Raw genomic sequence first — 12,028 nt, 5'->3', positions numbered from 1 at the left:
AGCTGCCCGGCTTTTCCCACAATGCATTGGCACAGCCGCCCTTCAGCAGCCGAGCTGAGCATGGAAGCACACAGTTGCGAGGCAGAAAGACTGTGGGGTGGACACAGCTCACCATGTGTTTGTTGTAACTGGCTTGGGTGACAGAGGGTCACGGAGAGGTTACAGAAAGACAGCTGTACAGGCAGCATGGAGCGGCCTTTCGTCCCTGCTGAATGAGAGCGCATGCTGGAGCCATCACCATGAGGGGCTCCACTGGAGCCTCCTCACTCAGACAGCCCACAACAGGAGAGTGGCAAGTGTCCTCAGCAAACAAACAAAAAGCTGGCAAGGAGTCTGGATGGCTTGTGGGGGGTTGATAATGGGGTCTAGTCTGACAGGTTGCTAGCTATGCTGAAGGCAGTTACCATCCATAGGTTTTTTGGTACCCTACAAGAAACGGGCTGAGTCATTTCAGTCTAGTTCACAAGGAACAAGTGCCCACAGGATGCCTCTGTTGGCCATCTCAGCAGAGCTCCAAAGGATTAAATAGAGGCTAACCTACCCTCTCAGCCCATAGGGCTAGCTGAATAGGGCTAGGAAATTCCCCATCCACCTGGGTCCCTGTCCTGCTGGCAGACGGGAGTCTTTCGTGTCCTGGGTTGTCAATCCAGCACCCTTCACTAGTGGCACTGGAAAAGGATTTTAAAGACAACAGCAATTGAGTTGGGGCAACACAGTCACTTTGTATTGATTGTTGCTACACTGGCAGTAGAGCTGATTGGGAATTTTTCGACTAAGCTTTTTTTTTCATCCGAAAATGCAGATTTAATTGAAACCGAACATGTTTGTGAGAATGTCTCAGTTCCGACTGGAAGGTGTCTCAGGTCGAGGATGGAATTTCTGGTCAAAACAAGAGCAAAACCTGCCTTAGGATACCAAATAGCCCAGTGGTTAAACCACTGCTTGGATTTGGGAATCCCAGGCTTTAATCTGCACTCTCTCTGACTTGGGCCAGGCACTTGAATCCAGATCTCCCACATACCAGGTGAGTGCCCTAACTGATTGGCTATTCTGGGGTGGGTCTCCCTGGTTTTTCCATGAAAAGTTTCAGAAGTTTTCATTCTGATGAGGAACGAAACCCAGAGGCAGAAACCTTGATATTTTTAATGAAACAATGCTCTTCTTTTAGCCCTAACTGGCAGATTACAAATAAATCCCCAGCAAATACTCCCAGGTCCAGCAGGCCCTGCAATAGCATTTTATGGCACAAGTGCCTCCACACAGCTATGTGTATAGCCCCTGCCTGGTAACAACCAAACCCACACACACTCCTCCACTGGGAAAAAGTGCAACCGTCACCACCTTGACTGACGCCCTGGCAATTTACCTGGGGACCCCTAGAGCTAAAAAGCACAGGTTGCTACAGCTTGAATTAGAGACCCAGGCACTTAACTGGCCCAGCAGCAGCCCCCTACTCTCTGCAGATTGGGCACAGAAGAAACCTTTTATCACACACACATCGGGAGGGTGGTCACACAAGCAGAAACCGTCATGATCATGTGGCCCGTAGCGTTAGTCAAAATGTTTTTCATTCAGATGATTTTCTGATGAAAAAGGCTCTTCTCACAAAACAAAAATTTTCCAGGGGAAAAACTTTAGTTTTGCTGGAAAATTTTCAGCAGGAAAACTGAAATGATGTTGCCGGCTGTCCACCAGGAAGGTTCACCTCTCGCAAGGGAAATTGACAAAAACTTTCCTGGCCTAGGTTGATCACAGGGACACTCTGCAGCTGAGCCTTCCACCCAGCTCCATGAGCTATAAAGGCAGGGAGCTGGAGCTCTCAGCCTTGCTCACTCCTCTGCAGCTTGGGGAACCAGAGTCTCTGCCTCTCCATCTCTAGAGCTTAGCAGGAGGGGAAGGGGGAAAATGGGGAGACAAAGCACCCACCTCTTTGGCTCCTGGAGCTGCAGGGGAGGGGAAGAGAGGCTGAGTAGCCAAGCACTCTGGCCAGGGAAGGCTCTGGTCAGTTTCACAACTGACATCGACAAGAGCCTTCCAGGAGAAAGGATAATAAATTCCATTCGGCTCTTCTGAAATGGAATTTCTCTCCAAAAAGTCCCACCAAAAATCTCACCCTTGACATTTTGTCTCAGTTCAAGACAATTTTTTTTTTAAGTGAAGTTTTTCCGGAAAAGTAATTTCCTTCTTCCAACTCGTCCAAAAAAGCCCCAAATTAAACACGTGCCATAAAGAAACAGACATGCCGTTTTCCAACAGACAACAATACTGGATGTTTACAGAGCGACTTCCATCCCAAAGATTCCAACATGCGTTACAAACTGCGCTTCCCCTACCAATGAAATGCAGCCACCTCTGGGGTGGCATGTGGCAGCCGTTCAGCAGCAACAACCAGGAAAAGTAATTAGGAGTCCCTGGTTTTGACAAAGCTTACCAAACATGGCATTAAAAAGCAGCTACTCACACCAGTGTCTCAGTTCTTAGGAACTTGCAGGGAATTGACTGTTTCTCCTAAAAAGTCTGCTATAAATGACATTCCCAAGAGCTCTAATGTACCTGGAAAAGTCTGTTCACTGTGGATTCAATTTCTCTTTTGATTAAACACCACAACTGTATAAAGAGCTGCATTATGTAAGATAAAGGAAGTTAAGCAAGCCAGATGCAAATTAAACTGACACGTCTGTCATTCGAATGGACTGATATAGCTGTAGCAGCTGCTTCCCCAGCATTCAGGCCCCATTTCTTTCTCCAGCAGGACTCTTCTGCTGTTGAGTTTCCGCACTGTGATTAAATGTTGGAGTGTTTTTGTGCATGTGTGCATGAGAAAGAGCATGCAGGTGTGTAATTTGGGTGTGCACAGGTCTGTGGAGTGCTCTGAGTGTGGGCATGTACAGACTGCTGCGCATGCATGGTGTTTGTCAGCAGCAGTGCTGCGTGTACGTGCCGCGTGCAGAGCGTGTGTGTGGTGTTTGTGTGGCACCGAGAGTGCACGGGAGTAGTTTGTGAGCATGAGTGTCGTCGTGTGGTAACACAACCTGCTGAATTTGTGTATGCAAGGTGTACTTAGAGCATCCATGTGGCGTTCATGTGCGCCAAATGGGGTGCATAGGGAGTTTGTGCCAGCATTATGTAAAGGCTTGAATGTTTTGTCTATTAACCCCACTCAAAAACAGTTTTTCACCCTCAATCTTATGCCAAACCCCCATGTCTCTGTATGGGTGGGTGGAACAGTGGGGGAGAGATTTTGTTAACAATCTACAGCTCCGAGAGAACGAACAAGATGAAACAAACTGAGAAATAGTATCAGTCAGAAAACCTGTTCTTTTTACAGGCAGGCTAGGAGAGCCAGGCTCTTTGGCCAACTGGAGTGCTGCTTTATGTACCAATGTGAATCCTACTAGCTTGGTGTGGGTCTCTCTTGGCTATATATACTGCAATTCAATCCCCATTATCATCATCTTATTTAGGCACTCTCAGCAAAGAGTGGTGCTGCCATGTTTCTATAGGATTTCCTGAGTCTCAGCTCCTTGAGTGTACTCAGTAGCTCTACCAGAGCCTCTGCTGCACTGTAACGTAACTAATACGGCGTATTCGGGAGAGAAATCAATTCTCCCCTGGCACCTTGCTTCCCTGTGACTGAGCTTTCCCCAAATATATCCATTGACCATCAAGCCATCATGAGCCATGTTCCTCCATGCCCCTGCTGGGTGGTAAAGGTTAGCTGCTATGGTTTGGATCTGTCCTTAGGTTCCATTAGGACTGGGTCATCCCCATGTTCCTCCCTTAGGGCATGTTACAAGTCTGGTCTAGGTCAGATGGATTATTCTTATGGTCCTTGTGCTGGTATCTGCCCCTCCCTTTGCTTTTCCCCATTCCTCCCTCTGGAGTTGAGAGCTGGTCCCTTTGTGGGTGAGGTGCTGGCTACTGGCTTTGTGCCAGTTCCTCTTTTAAAGGCCAGTGGCCCATGGATGGCTGTTTAATTTGTGGCTTGCATTATACAATCATTGTAATATCGGCCTAACATGTCACACTGCCCCACGCTCCCTGGGCTGAGCACATGGCAGATTCAGCCCCTCTGAGGAGGATGCAGCATCCTGCATGGTAGAAAACAGACAGGACTCTGTTACACTGAATATACAAAAGATTATTTATCGAAGCTGCAGGACATCGACATTAGCTCTTGTCCTCCCTGGCTCTCTACCTCCCAGCCTGACTAACAGAACCTGTGCTACTGACTGTCATCACATTCGTTCTCCCTAAGTCCCAGCTTGGATCTTGCAATCACAGAAGGGACTGCCACACTACACTACACTCCAACCAAAAAATTGGACACTGCAGAGAGGGAGCCAAGGACTGCCCACTGCTGTCAGACTAGGAGGGGTGCTGGTGCCAAGGCAGGGTGTAGTGATGTGGGGCATTGCTGACTTCAGACCTGACTGAGATGTCCCACCATGCAATGGATTGGCGACATCACTGCTGACCAGTGCCGGAGCAGGGGGCAGTGGGGCCTGGAAAGTCAGTTCGATTTTTATTCTGTACTAGGCTGCTCTCTAAGGACTGAAACATTCTCAGAGGACAAAGCAAGAGCAATATGAAGTTGAGAGAACAGCTGAATAGTGAATAAAACAACTTCCTTGGGGGAAGACTCTCTGCTCCAGGGCAGAGCAGGGGTACCAGACACTGCTAGTGCACTGGGATATCTCAGCACAAGGAAACATCAGCCATCATAGAGTGTTATCTGTGTGTGCCTGGAAAAATACAAAATGTGACATTTTAAACAATCATTAAGAAGGCTGCTGTAAATCTAGCTCCCTGGGAGTATGGACAGATCCTTTCCTTTTGCCTCTCTGCAGAGACCAAGAACATGCCTCTAGGAACAGCTGGCAATGCACGACTCCATCACAGCCCACCACACAAATAAATAAATGGCTTAAAGCTACAATTAGACTAAGGTCAATCTGCATAACTAACGGTTTATTCAAACACATTTTGCCTCTTCTGCTCCTAAGCTGTCCATGAAGAGATTGCATTTTGTTCAAACTTATTTCTCAAACAAGCACTTTGGAAAATTTCAGTCAGAAGCTAAGCAGCTTAATGTGACGATCGGGGGACTGTGTCTTTTACAATCTGTGGTGTATTGAAAACTGTGTACAAATTGTAGAGCTATCACTTTAAATTTCTAAGGCATTCCCTTGCAGGCTAGGGGGTTCTTTAAGGAACCCTATGTATCTGTGATCAGAGTCAGCCTGAAGACAGACAGCCTCAAGTAAGGTGGGATGAATTATGCCTGTGTCTGTCTGTTTTAGAGAGCAGCCTGCTTTGTCTCTCTCTGGTTTTGGCTCTCATGTTATTGTTCTGAATTCTAAGAAATAAAGTTATATTTCACTGCAACCTTCCAGCAAGAGTATTTTATGTTTTATCTAATTTCTCTGTGTGTGCACGGTGAACATAACACTGTTTATGAGTTATGTATGAGATTATGGACTCTGTATATAACTCCGCCAAGCTGCAATCTCTATTTTGAAGGTATAGCCTCGTCTTCTCTATTATCCTTTCACTTCCATGTTGGACTGAAACTCTAACTGGGGAACTGGCAAAGGCCTAACAATAGTGGGTTGTTAAATCTGAATGGAATTCTATTAAAAAAGAAAGCAACCTAGACAAACAGCTGGCACCTACCCTTAGGGTCGACACCTTTCTAATTGCTGGTAACTGGACCCCCAATGCCCTACCCCACTCCGCCCCATCCCCCAAGGTCTCACCCTCACTCTGTCCCTTCCTCCAAGGCCCCATCCCCATCACTTACTCCTCTTCCCCTGCCCCCCCACCCAGTGACTCACTGGATCATCTCCAAGGCCCTCACCCCTTCATCTGGGCTCCCTCTGCCCCAGGGCTGGGCTGGGACCTACTGCAGCCTGACAAGGAGCCTGCCTGCAGGTAGGAGGCAGCCCTGGCTGAGCAGGGGCTGGTGCAAGTTAATGACCCGGCACGCAGCGGGAACCAGACTTTTGGTATCTGGTCAGTACTAACTGGACACTGCCACGTTCCCTGTTCAACCAGACTTTCCAGTTGAAAACCAGGCACCTGGCAACCCTAAATGGTACCCACACACAGAAGCCAAAACCCTGATGGGTGGCAACCCTACCTACCCTGGAGAACTGATTTATCAGGGAAGAGGTCACCTAGCAATGAGGTAACCTGCCAGAACTCTGGTCAGCTGTTGAGGCCAACCTGGGAGTCACCTGACAGAGGAGGCCAGAAGATTAAAGGGGACCAGAGCGGCTTTGGATGGCAGCTCCTCAGCCATTTTTACTCCTTAAGATGAGGGAGGCAGCTGAAGGAGCCAGGAGGTGTGTAATGCCCTGCCTCCCTGAACACAGATGGTCCCCCTAGGGAAGGGTCAGCTGGAGAAGGGAAATGCATGGAGAGCGGTATTATTTTTGTAATAATCAGTGCATTTCTCATGCAAATAAGTAAAGAGCAATAATGTATTAGATGCCTGTGCAAAGTATCTGTGCATGCCATATGCCCCCTAAGAGAGCTGAACTGTGTCCCAGAAGACTCTCACTTTTGGTGGGATGGTTGGAAAGAATGCGTTTAAACTACAGAAGCAGCCTGAGGACCCAGCACTGGCTCACAGGGGCAGGGCAGGGATTGCATGGATGCAGCTGTGGGAGTGAGGAGGTGCTAGACAGATGGTCTGCACCCAGACAGTGTGCCTATGGACCCTATGACTGGGATGGTACCTGGGCTGTGTTCAGACTCCAAAAAAAAAAAAAAAAAATGGAGATATACCTATCTCCTAGAACTGGAAGGGACCTTGAAAGGTCATTTAGTCCAGCCCCCTGCCTTCAGTAGCAGGACAAGTTGTCATAAACAGATAGCTAAGGGTTAATATTCTTTTACCTGTAAAGGGTTAACACAGGGAACCAAACACCTGACCAGAGGACCAATCAGGAAACAAGACTTTTTCAAATCTGAGTGGAGGGAAGTTTTGAGGGCGAGTTCTTTGTTCTTTGTCTTGGTCTGTTCCTTTTCTCGTCTCTGAGAGTGATTTTTCTATCTCCAGGTTTTCTAATCTTCTGTTTCCAAGTTGTAAGTACAAGGATAGTAAGACAATAGGTTTATATTTTTTTTTTTTGTATTTACATGTGTATAGTTGCTGGAATGTGTTAAATTGTATTCTTTTGGAATAAGGCTGTTTATTCATTTTTTTCCTTTAAGCAATTGACCCTGTATATTGTCACCATTATACAGAGCCTATTTTTAATGTCTTTTTCTTTCTTTTTATATAAAGCTTTCTTTTTAAGACCCGTTGGAGTTTTCTTTAGTGGAGACTCCAGGGAATTGAGTCTGCAGCTCACCAGGGAATTGGTGGGAGGAAGAAGTCAGGGGGAAAAATCTCTTTGAGTTAGATTTACTAAGCCTGACTTTGCATACCCTCTGGGTGAGGGGGAAGAGAGATTAGATCTCTCGGTACTTGTGTTTCCAGGACTGGAAGCAGGGAATCTCCTAGGGTCGTCCAGGGACGGGAGCCTGGGAGGAAGTAAAAAGGAGAGGGGGTTATTTCCCTTTGTTGTAAGACTCAAGGCAACTGAGTCTGGGGGTCCCCCAGGGAAGGTTTTGGGAGACCACAGTGAGCTAGGCACTGTATAATTCCTAGCTGGTGGCAGCGATACCAGGTCCAAGCTGGTAACTAAGCTTGGAGGTTTTCATGCTAACACCCATATTTTGGACGCTAAGGTCCAGATCTGGGAAGAAATGTTATGACACAAGTACTGATTTTTGCCCCAGATCCCTAAGCGGCCCCCTCAAGGGCTGAACTCACAACTCTGGGTTTAGCAGGTCAATGCTCAAACCACTGAGCTATCCCTTCCCCCTTCCAATAGTCTGGTGAGCTGCCAAATTGGAAGTCTGGCCAGATCTGTGACACCTTTAGGAACCTAAAGTCCCACTGAAAGTCAATGGGATTTAGCCCTGGTCTAAACTGTGTGTGTGTGTGGGGGGGGGTGGAAATCGATCCAAGTTACACAACTTCAGCTACGCGAAGTTGACACACTTAGATCTACGTACTGTGGTGTCTTCACTGCCATGATTTGACTGCTGCCACTCCCCCATCAACTCTGCTTGCGTCTCTCGCCGAGCTGGAGTACAGGAGTCACGGGAGAGGGCTCGGAGGTCAAGTTATTGCGTCTAGACTAGACGCGATAAATTGATCCCCATTGGATCAATTGCTGCCCGCCAATCTGGCAAGTAGTGTAAACATACCCTTAGACTTCCAAGGCCAGGAGTGCACGAGTAAAGGTTGCTGGCTATACTGGTGAAAGCCATAGCAGTGCACCCTCCTAGCGCAGATGCAGTGTGTACTGGTAAATGGTTCCTTTGCCGGTATAGCTTATGTTGGTTCCCTGTGCAAAATAACCCATACCAGCAAAAACATTTTTATGGGTGTAAAACTGTCTCTAGACTAGGGCTTTTGTCAGTCTATAAAAATGTCGCACACACACATCACACCTCTAAATGATACTGCTGTATCAGCAAAAGTTTCTAGTGTACACTTGGCCTTAGTCACTTAGGTGCTTTTGAAAACGTAGCCCTCTCTGAGCAATTCTTAGTCTATAGTTTGATTGCAGACAGCTTCTGGCAGGAATTCAGAATTCAAGCTGTTTAAACTTGACACAGGACACATGACATCTTGCTGTTTGCTGAGTGGATGGCGCATAATGTAACTCTTCAGATCAAGTTGCTGGTGTAAATATTTATGTTCACCAATCTGAAATTGGCTCTCTGCGTTCCTGCACTATTAACTTGAAAATCTGTTTCTGCAAACATTCCTGCCAGTGAACCCATTCACTACAACTGTCATGGAAAGCAAATATGAATGGAGTATGGACGCTGCTAAATCAATTTACATAAGCATTCAAAGGAACATTTGTTGAGGAGTTTTTCAGTAGTACACACCCAACTGTAGCTACAGTCTTGACCAATAAGTATGCTTAAGTTTTGTGCATAGGCGCAAGTGGTGCTGCAGTACCCCCAGGTTTTACGTGGGGTTCTGTTCCTGGCCCCACGCCTGAGGTCCCGACTGTCGGTCTCATGGCAGGGGCTCTGTGCCCGCCCCCAGCTGTGGCCTCAGCCTGGGCCCCATGTGCATCCTCCCCTCCTGAAGTCACAGCCCTGCTCTTGGCCCCAGCTGTAGGGGGTGACAGGCGGCTCAGACAGGGGCAATGGAGGGGTGCAGCACTCCCACTATAAAAAGTGTTCCAGAGCCACTGGTTCTGTGCATCATGATTAGGGCACATTGGTTCTTGCCTATGTGCTTTTCATGTCTGAAGAGAGAAACTTACTAAGTCATCATCTGACTATTTTTAGTCAATTATACCCAAAAAAATTGTGATCTTTTTTTCTGTCTTTTTTAAAATCAGTCAGTGGATGATAAAGTCACAATATGGTCCACAGTAAAACCCTAAACGCTTGTAGTGCCAAATAAATAATGATCAAAAGTAGACAAAAAAAACCCCAAAGTTTAAAAGAGATTATGATCAAGAGTGAAAAAGTCAGACTGAAAGGAGAGAAGCAAGCATTTGGTGGAAATACGCATGGGTTTGCAACAGAAGGGAAGATTTTTGCTGTAGGCAAAATGTATGCAACCACTTGAAGAATTTTAATTGTGGCTTATTTTGTACATGGGTCAAATCGGGAGCCAAGAACTTTTAATACCAAGAAAGTGATTTTGTATGCAATACCAGCTCTAACAGGAAGCCATCAGAGGGGCCAAAATTAGGCAATAAGACACTCCCAGGCAATGGATTTCAGGGGATCTGTTGCATGCCTTGAGTGCTGTTAAGGGACATGAGGCCGAAGGGCATGGGACTTTCAGAGAGCAAGAAGGCCAATTATTTCCAAGGACTGCGCTCGCCCGGGGTGCCTGCTTGCTATTAGCAAGAGAACATAGAATCCTAAAAGAAATAAAAAGTTAGAGCTGCCCATTTTAAAGGGGCTAGAAACGTACTTCTCCGTCATCACACTGTCTCACATACAGTCTGGTGGCCTGGGATAGGCTCACGTGGTACGGAAATGGTTGGGGGAAGGAGGAGTTGCTGGGTGCTGCACAGTGCGACTGGAGCAGGACCCAATGCCTCAGAGTGGGATGTCAGAGGCCAATCAAAAATGTGCTGCTCCCTCCTGATTGTCACACCAAGGGTTACCCCGTGCTCAGTTCTTCTTCGACTAGGGCAGGCTCCTTTTCCAATGTGTGGTAGTCAAAGCAGTGTGACTCTGGGGAGAAATAGTTACTCTCTCCCAGCTGGACGGGAGTTCAGATCTGCTGTGTATGTGTGTCAGAAGAGGATGGGCCAAATACAGAGTGGACTCTATGTTGGCAGAATTCACCCCCCAGACCTTGCCAAGCACGATTTTGCTCTCACAGTGGCAACACCATAGAAGCCAGTGGTGTAACTGGCCTCAGCACCAGGACCTTGGTACACACCTCACAGCAACTTAGACATCACCCCTCGCCTGCCAACACATTCATTTCTGCATTCGTCCCAGTAAGCCAGCCCAACTCAGCATGACTCGCAGAGAGGGGTGCAGCAGGGAAGGCAGCTCACCGGAGAGTGTAAAAGTATGTGAGGGAGGCCACCCCCTACTGTAACTTACCTGTTCCCTTGCCCCATCCAGTCCATACAAAATGCAGCCACTCAGATCAGCTCCCCAGTCCTTGGCTCCAATTGTGTCACTTCTTTTTCAAATCCTTCTATCGGCTCACCCGGCTCCACGGCACCAAACACCAGCCCCTTGCAGTCGCCTTCAATGCCCTACATAGTTCTGCCCCTCGCTACACCCTGCTGGGCTTACTGCATGGGCCTGCATCTCCATCTGTTCTGCCAGCAATGCCCACTCCAGCGCGCTGTCAGTCCACCTCTCCCCGACCCATGAAACTCCCTTCTCAAGCTGGCCCGCAAGGTCGCTGCCCTGCGCTCATTCAAATCTCTCCCAAAGACCCACCTCCTCCAAGAAACGTGCCGGTGAGGGGCCAGAGCCAAAGCCCTCTGCAGGCCGTGAGAGCCCTTCCATCAGCTTCAAGGGGCTTTGGATCAGGCTCGTCTCAGATATCTGTTTATCAGTTTCATCTCTTCAAACTCGGAGGGAGCTGCCCATTTAGGGACTGAACGCTGACAAGGGGAGCCTGGAAGCACTGGCAATATGTCTGGGGGCCGCTGTCGGGGGAGAGGAGCGGGTGAGTGCGGAAGGAAGATGGGCACTTACTGACTGTTGACATTCCAGCCTTAACATTAACTCGAGGTTATTTTTGTCCGTACACACAGTGCTGCAGAGCATGCACATTACGAGACAGGCAGACACCCGTACTTACAGCTAATCTTGGCTCGACGAAGCTTCCTGTCGGGTGGACGAGGAACATCTGTGCGGGATCTTGAAGGCAGCACAGCGCATCTGTCAAGGTGGTGGCAGCTCACAGCGGGTTTACAGCCGGTTTTACACAGATAAGTACTAGCTGCCGTTACAAAGTTGCTCCGTTCACCGGGATCATTTCAATCTGGGTGAACCCTCTTTAACCCTTGTTTTACTCATCACCGTCAGAGACCACAGCAGTGATCCAGTTGGCCGAGGGGATGTCACACTCACAGCAGAACTCAGCTCTCCCTGCCCTGCAGCCTTGGATAATCATCGCACATCACACCAGGAGGTGCAACCTGGAGGGGGAAAGACATTGGACATGGGTCTGCTGGACCACTGCTAAACACTAGGGGCCAGATTCTTTTCTCCCATACAATGACTTTACTCCAAACAGGGTCACTCCAGTTTTACACCACACTGAAGATTGGCCCCAGTGACAGCCCACAGGTGTGGCTGCACCAATGCAAGCTACAGAATAGACAGACTATACTGGATGCTGTGATTTGCACCTTCTTGAAATCGGGATGAGATGCATTGGCTTATATTGGCTTTGTCTGCCTACATCAGAGCAGCCACACTAGAGGCTGAAACCCCGCAAGGTCACCCTAGTGCT

The 12,028-nt window shown here is 48.0% G+C and overlaps 1 protein-coding gene across 2 annotated transcripts in view; it reads right to left on the bottom strand.

The window, feature by feature from the left end:
• The window catches only part of GJC2 (gap junction protein gamma 2), a 126,167-nt gene that overhangs the window by 95,494 nt on the left and 18,645 nt on the right, over nucleotides 1–12,028 (bottom strand). For both annotated transcript variants that reach the window (XM_050942728.1, XM_050942730.1), the window contains one exon: nucleotides 11,372–11,711. The gene's annotated coding sequence lies outside the window, so the exon portion shown is untranslated. The remainder of the gene's footprint in view (nucleotides 1–11,371; nucleotides 11,712–12,028) is intronic.

Source organism: Gopherus flavomarginatus, chromosome 2 (assembly GCF_025201925.1).
Source record: "Gopherus flavomarginatus isolate rGopFla2 chromosome 2, rGopFla2.mat.asm, whole genome shotgun sequence".
Classification (NCBI taxonomy): domain Eukaryota; kingdom Metazoa; phylum Chordata; order Testudines; family Testudinidae; genus Gopherus; species Gopherus flavomarginatus.
Note: the sequence above shows the minus strand (reverse complement) of the source record. Positions and strands in the feature narration are given on the sequence as shown.